The following is a 7,653-nucleotide window of genomic DNA, read 5'->3' on the forward strand; positions in this document are numbered from 1 at the left end:
ATATATATATATATATAGCCTCTAGATTGGACTTAGAATAAAGAAGGTTGGACAAAATGACATCTGGAGTGAGTAGATCTTTTTATTTTCATCCCTCTTACAGCCATCTTTTGTTACAGATGCCTTTCAGAATTGTGGTAATTATGGTATTGGGAATTTATGGACATTTTTTAAAAAAGACTGAAAGCTAATAATGACTGTGCTAATGGGTGGGAAGAAGTTTGCTTTTCCTTATTTTTTCCCCTTCTTTTAACTCACTTAGCCTTAATTAGTAGATCTAATTTTTTTCTTTCTTAGAAAAAAAGGAGATTTGTTTACAAAAATAGCTTTAGCCTCTAGCTTGCTAAATAACCTCAGAGTACCCTAGAGTATCTAGATGATGTCTGAGGGACCAGAGCCAGCCTTGCAGTAATTTGTAAATAAATAATATATTACTTGCAGCCTATTGAATTCATACGCTGAGCAAATGCCACTTGAAGGGGTCATATATCAGATTATTGTCCTCTGAATTCAGTTTACAGCACAGAAATGACTATTCATCAAGTCTCTTTTATTTCTCATTATTTTTCTTATTATTGGATGCCCTTTCCTTCCTCCCCACTCAAACTCTTCTTATTTGTTTTGTATCAATCTACCACAACATTAACATAATTTTTTCTTATTAAACCTACTTGGACGAATGTAATAAAAACCACTTTAATCATTTCTTAGCATTAGAGAGACAGAAAGATCTGAACAAAATAAAAACAAAAATGCATTTTAGGGAAATAGGACAACCAGTGCAAACAAGGGAGGAAATAAGAGAAGATGGTCCTTCCTGGAAAACAAAAAGAGAGGGCAGTAGCCAGGTCATGAAGTGCTTTGTCTGCTGCACTGGACAGTTTGGGCACTTTGCCCTAAAAGCTGTAGGAAACCATGGAAAGGTTTAGAGAGAGAAGCGGAGTGATCAGCTTTGGATTTTTAGAAATGTCGCTCTAAGGCTGGTTACAGTGGCTCACACCTGTAATCCTCGCACTCTGGGAGGCGGAGGCCAGTGGATTACCCTGAGCCCACAGGTTCAAGACCAGCCTGAGCAAGAGTGAGACCCGGCCTTTAAGAAATACCAGGTGGGAAGTACTGAAACAAAGATGTATGACTAACTGACTGCAAAATTCCGCTTCTGTACATTGCTTGCTAACCTACCTGGATGCCCTGGGCAGCCTGCATACCAACCAGATGCAGACCAAGGCCTTAAAAATCTGACCCATTAAGCACTTGGGACTGCTCTCAGAAACCCCTTGTTGGGACACTGAGGCAGTCACTGGTTGGCTCATCTTTGTTTCAGTACTTTCCCACCTGGTATTTCTTTTTTTTTTTTTGAGACAGAGCCTCAAGCTATCCCCCTGGGTAGAGTGCTATGGCATCAAAGCTCACAGCAACCTCCAACTCCGGGACTCAAGCGAGTCTCCTGCCTCAGCCTCCCAAGTAGCTGGGACTACAGGCGCCCGCCACAACACCCGGCCATTTTTTGGTTGCAGCCATCATTGTTGTCTGGCGGGCCCGGGCTGGGGATTCGAACCCGCCACCTTAGGTTTATGTGGCTGGCGCCTTAGCTGCTTGAGCCATATTGAGCCTGGTATTTCTTAAAGGTCAGTCCAGGGATCATTGGTACCCCTTGGTCCATTTCTCGGGGGGTTAGTCAAGCAAGAAGTGAGTGACTACTTTACCATCTATCTTGGGAGTAAATCAGACTTACTCCATTTTGTTGGGGGTTGGTGGCCCAGAAATTTTCCAGAAATTAGCTGGTATTTTTCCACCTCGGTATAGGCCTAATAATAGAAAACATAGGAAGAGAAGTAGGTTTGCAAAGAGAAGTGTTGAATTGTGTCTTGCACACATTCCGTTTGGAGTATTTCTGAGCCATCTCATTAGCTTTTCTAGAAGCAAGTAAATATATGGACTTAGTGACCAGACTACTGATATGGTTGCAGTTGTAGATACAGGATTATTAGTATACAGGAGTCTGTTGATGCATTGGGAATTGATGATCTCATTCAAGGACAGTGTATTTACTTGAAGACAAAAAGCCAGGGACAGAATGCTGTCCTTGTGTTTAAGTTGTACAAAATGTAAAAGGAACCTCAGAAGAATGAGCCAGAGGTCAGGATGATATGTCTCAACTAGATCAGCCTGACATCCAACTAGAGAAGTCTAACACAAAAATAAACAAGGAAACTGATGGTATTAAAGGTTTTTTATTTGTTTGCTTTTTTGAGACAGAGTCTCACTCTGTTGCCCAGACTAGCATGCTGTGGCATTAGTTTAGCTCACAGCAACCTCAGACTTCTGGGTTCAAGCCATCCTCTCACCTCAGCCTCCTAAGTACCTGGGACCACAGGCTCCTGCTACAACATCTGACAATTTTTTTTCTATTTTTAGTAGAGGTAGAATCTTGTTCTTGCTCAGACTGGTCTCAAACTCCTGAGCTCAAGGGATCCTCCTACCTTGGCGTCTCAGAGTGCTAGGATTATAGATGAGAGCCACTGTGCCTGGCCTGAACTTTAAACTTAAACAGAAACTAGCAACTGTTTGGTTATCCTCTTACCAAACTTCCAATTATTCATCTAGGTGTAAGCTCTTATCTTACCCATTGTGGTGCTAACCAGAGAAATGGGAACCAATTCTGTTTACTCTGAACTAGATTTTTCATAAAACATCTAACATTTCTCATTAAGTATATGTATATCAGGTTGAATTTGACTGAGACTAGTTTTTGTTTTTGTTTTGTGTTTTTTCGTTTGAGACAGAGTCTCACTATGTCACCCTCAGTAGAGTGCTATGGCATCACAGCTCATAGCACCCTCTAACTCTTGGGCTTAAGCAATTTTCTTGCCTCAGCCTCCCAAGTAGCTGGGACTAGAAGCTCCCACCACAACACCCAGCTATTTTTGTTGTTATTGTTGCAGTTGTCATTGTTGTTTAGCTGCCCTGGGTGCGTTCAAACCCACCAGCCTGGGTGTATTTAGCTGGCGCCCTACCCACTGAGCTATGGGCACCGCCCTGAGACTAGTTTTTAAATTTGAGACTAAACAAAATGCTGGAGTTTTTCCAATGCTCAGGAAACTGGTTGGTTTAGTGAATTTTTCTCAAACACACTTCAAAAAGCCCATGAGTGGTTTTTCCTTTCTGCAGCTAGAAAGGTTAATTAAAACTCTCTCAGTATAATAGCTTCACAACTTGTCTTGAAGAATATTACAGTATATTCTTGTGCTAACTGTGGATTTGAATTAAGTTTTATAGTTCCCTTTCATATACATCTTTATCATCTGACAAGGTTATGATAGCTGGGGGAACAATTTCTTTGGTTTTCCTCACTTGTGGGTATGTGTGACTTCAAATGTGATGTTAACGTGGTTTTGCATTCAATTTCTGCCAAAGAAAAATATTAACATTAATAAATTGTAGAATTGCTTTATCCAGTGAGTACATACATTAAGCCCATTTCTTTGAACATGTAAGCACTCCCTAAAGCTAATCAGATTTGATTTGACATATACTTTGTCAACTGTGCCCACAAGCCTACCCTACCTAGTGAAGCATAATTAATTTCAAACTGGCATAATGAGACATACAGCCTCCAGTCCCCTATAAACCTGATTTAGAGAGGTCATCCAAAAGGAGTCACCTGCCCACTCAGGTTTTAGTAGTCACCAGGTCCGTCTGTTAGAGGACTGGACAGGACAGATCCTGAGAGGAGAATAATAGTTATATGATTTTAGTAAATAAATCCTGCTAGATTATAAGTAATATGTGTTAAACCTTAGTTACAAGATAGTTTCAAATACAATCAAGCATTGCTTAATGACAGGGATACATTCTGAGAAAAGCATCATTAGATATTTCATTGATACACAAAATCACAGAACATACTTACACAAACCTGGGTGGTATAACTTGTTGCTCCTAGGCTACAAACCTGTATAGCATGCTACTGTATGAATAGTGTAGGCAACTGTAACACAATACTAGGGAATTGTATATCTAAACAGGCTAGGTACTATGGCTCACATCTGTAATCTCTGGACTTTGGGAGACTGAGGAAGAAGTATTACTTGAGCCCAGGCATTCAAAACCAGCCTGGGTAACATAGCAAGACCCAGTCTCTACCAAAAATAAAAAACGTTAGCTGGGCTTGGTGGCAGCCACCTGTAGTCCTAGCTACTCAGAAAGCTGAGGCAGGAGCATTACTTGCACTCCAGTCTGGGCAATAGAGTGAGACATTATCTCCAAAATAAATAAACATAAATAAATATAGAAAAGATATAGTAAAAAGTCATATTATAATTTTACAGTACCACCAGTGTATGTGAGGTCCATCATTGACCAAAATGTCATTATGTGCCACATGACTATTTGAAATATCTGCCTTTCTCACTGTTGACAGAAAAACATGCCATTTTCCTCATGTTACCATGGTGGCATAATTTTAGTGTATGCAGTTGGTTGGCTCTGATTTAAAATACTAATTAACTTCTCTGCCACCAAACTGAAAACACTGTGTTATAATCTTGGCCTCATGTGTACGTGGCAGTCTTCTCCGGTACTACAAGGCCATGGATAGCATGTATTCTCCCTAGAAAATTTGGGGCTTGTTATTATCTCCCAGCTGCCTGACAGCCAGGGGAGGAATGGTGGGTATTTGGATTGTAGTAGTGGGATAGAATGGAGAATGACTCACTAATGCTAATGAAGATCTTCTGTGTTACATCTAGTTCTTCATATCAAATGCCCTTGAAAATAGGGGATCTCCGCTGCCTTTGAAAACTACAGGAGATTGTGGAAGCAGCTTCTTAAAGCAGCTACCACTGCCCCTATTGCCTTATATTGGACAGTCACATTGACATATCAGCTGTTCCAAGTCTATTAGGACCCCAAGCAGAGAAGACATTAAACATAATTGAAAGATGTAGGGAAGTACGATTTCAAACATGAAAATATTCTGTTAGCACCAGCAAGAGCTTCCTGCAGGGCAGAAATGAGGAATTATCTGACTTGCTATCAGTAAAGGCTTAGGATTAGTAGTGAGAAAGCCTTTATAAAAAGAGAATGAAATTGATATCGTCTGGCCCGTTAGATACTTTGCCTTTTGCTGCCTGTGTTTGGACCATTTCTTCTTACTTTGTATACTATAGCTTCCATAAGCTATATGTTTCTAAGCCTCAATCTCCCAGTCTTTCTTGCATTTTTCCTAATGCTTGTCAGCTCAGTCTGAAAGCTAATTTCTTATTCCATTTTCTGTTCTTGAAAATTGGTACTTTCCGATATAATGTTTAGTGTATTGAAGAATATTAAATATTTCCATAGTACCTAATGAGCCCATGCAATGAGTTTTTGAATGGTCAGAATTAAAATGGATAATAAGGCTGGGGGCAGTGGCTCATGTCTATAATTCCAGCACTTTGGAAGGCCAAGGCAGAAGAATTGCTTGAGGCCAGGAGTTTGAGAGCAGTCTGGGTAATATATGAGACCTCATTTTTACAAAAACTTTTAAAAATTAACTGAGCATGGTGGCATGCCTCCTATAGCCCCAGCTATTCAGGAGGCTAAGGCAAGAGGATCACTTGAGTCCATCAGTTCAGGGTTGCAGTGAGCTGTTGACTAAGCCATTGTACTCTAGGCTGCGTGACAGAGTGAGACCCTATCTTTCAAAAAATTAATAAAATTTAAAAAGTGTGTGGTAAGATTCAGCCAATCAAAGAAGGGATCAGTCATTACCAAAAAAAGTGAGATCACCTGAGATCTGAGCTCTGGAGACCAAATAGAGTGTGTTACTAATCTTACATATAGCATCCTCAAACTACTTTTTCACTGTAGGTAGAAATTTGAGAACATATAACTTAATATTTAGCTCAGCTCATATAGGTAGAAGTAAATATCACCTGGTTTTATTGCTTTAATATAATACACTTATATTTCTCTCAGTTAAAGTATCCAGATTTTGTGAAATATGGGAGAGTTGTGATGAATTCCTTGATTGTGGCCATTTTCTGACTGAGACTCAGTTGAATTTTTTCAGATCTTGCATCTATGATACTGTTCCTGTAGAAAACTTCAACTAATACCTATTTATAACAGTGCTGTCTCCTTCTGGATATAAACTAGCAGTTAACTTGTAATTACCTACCTACTTTTTTTTACTTATCTGTTACAAATGTATGTACTTATCTGACCTTTCAGTCAGTCTCAGATCATGGCACATTAAATCATTCATTTATAGAAACAATATTATACAGTTTTGTCATGTTTATAATCATGCCAGTAATATATATCCATATAGAATAATTTATAAAACCACTATACTATGTTGTAGTCTTGGTGTTGTCCTACTATCTTTTCAAATTTCAAGTCCATATAAATGGAGGCAGTAACTATTACACCTGTTTCAAAGGTTATTATAAAACTGAAGTGAGAGAGCGAATAGGGAGCATTTTGTACATTATTATCCCTCACCCCATTAATTTGTGCCCCATAATTGCAGGGCTCATAGTTTATTCTTATCGGTCTTATTTCCATAAACTCTTGCATAATTCTAGCTTTTATAGAGAAAAAGTTTATAATACAACTTTCTGTTCTTTAGGAATAGTTCCACTCTTGCCCATCTCTTCTCTTTCTCTTCTCATAAACATGCAAAATGTGCATGTGCAGAGTAGAAAGGAAGGGATTGGGGGAGTACTTAGTTGTAGTTTTTCTATCCTTTCTTGACATTTTATTCTTGTCTTTATAGAGGACAGAAAGTTTGCTTCTCTATAAATAGAGCTAAAATTAAAAGAAGCAATTGTGACCCCAAACTTATTTATAGCTAAAACCCATTGTTGTTACTATCATTATTTATTTATTTATTTATTTATTTTTTGGCCGGGGTTGGGTTTGAACCCACCACCTCCGGCAGAGGGGGCTAGTGCCCTACTCTTTTTTGAGCCACAGGTGCCACCCTGTTACTATCATTATTAATAGCAGCTAACATTTACTCAGCTGTTAGTATGTACCAGGCATTATACTACCATATTTCATTGAATCTAAAACACAAACATTGATTAGCCTAATCATTATTGACTTAGAGAGGGGGATGTCCAGTTTCTGACCAGGAACCTTGGTGCCATCAGTAACCAAAGAGAGAATTTAACATAGGTGATGGCAAGAAACGAAAGAAGATTTTTGTTCAGAAGTGTGTCCACTGCCACACTGTGGAAAAGGGAGGCAAGCACAAGACTGGGCCAAATCTCCATGATCTCTCTGGGCACAAGACAGGTTAGGCTGCTGGCTTCTCTTACACAGGCACCAATAAAAACAAAGGCATCACCTGGGGAGAGGATACACTGATGGAGTACTTGGAGCATCCCAAGAAGTACATCCCTGGAATAAAAAATGATCTTCATCCACATTAAGAAGAAGGGAGAAAGGGCAGACTTGATAGCTTACCTCAAAAAAGCTACTAACAAGTAATAGTTGATGACTGCCTTATTTATTATAAAACAGAAATATCCCATGGCTTTTTTTAAATGTGTGACCTAATTTAATTGGTCTCATACACCAGAATTCCAATCATGAATGAGTGACAGAATAGTTTTGTTGTGGCTCAAGTGGCTAAGCACCAGCCACATACACCTAAGGTGG

General features: G+C 39.2%; 1 protein-coding gene and 1 pseudogene across 2 annotated transcripts in view; both read left to right on the top strand.

Annotated features, from left to right (window-relative positions):
* MICU1 (mitochondrial calcium uptake 1) overlaps positions 1-7,653 on the top strand; it is a 251,894-nt gene that overhangs the window by 180,300 nt on the left and 63,941 nt on the right. The gene's annotated exons all lie outside the window — the stretch shown is intronic.
* Positions 2,151-7,482, top strand: LOC105886381 (annotated as a pseudogene).

This window comes from Otolemur garnettii, unplaced genomic scaffold (genome assembly GCF_000181295.1).
Source record: "Otolemur garnettii isolate 467f Iridium unplaced genomic scaffold, OtoGar3 scaffold00008, whole genome shotgun sequence".
Taxonomy (NCBI): domain Eukaryota; kingdom Metazoa; phylum Chordata; class Mammalia; order Primates; family Galagidae; genus Otolemur; species Otolemur garnettii.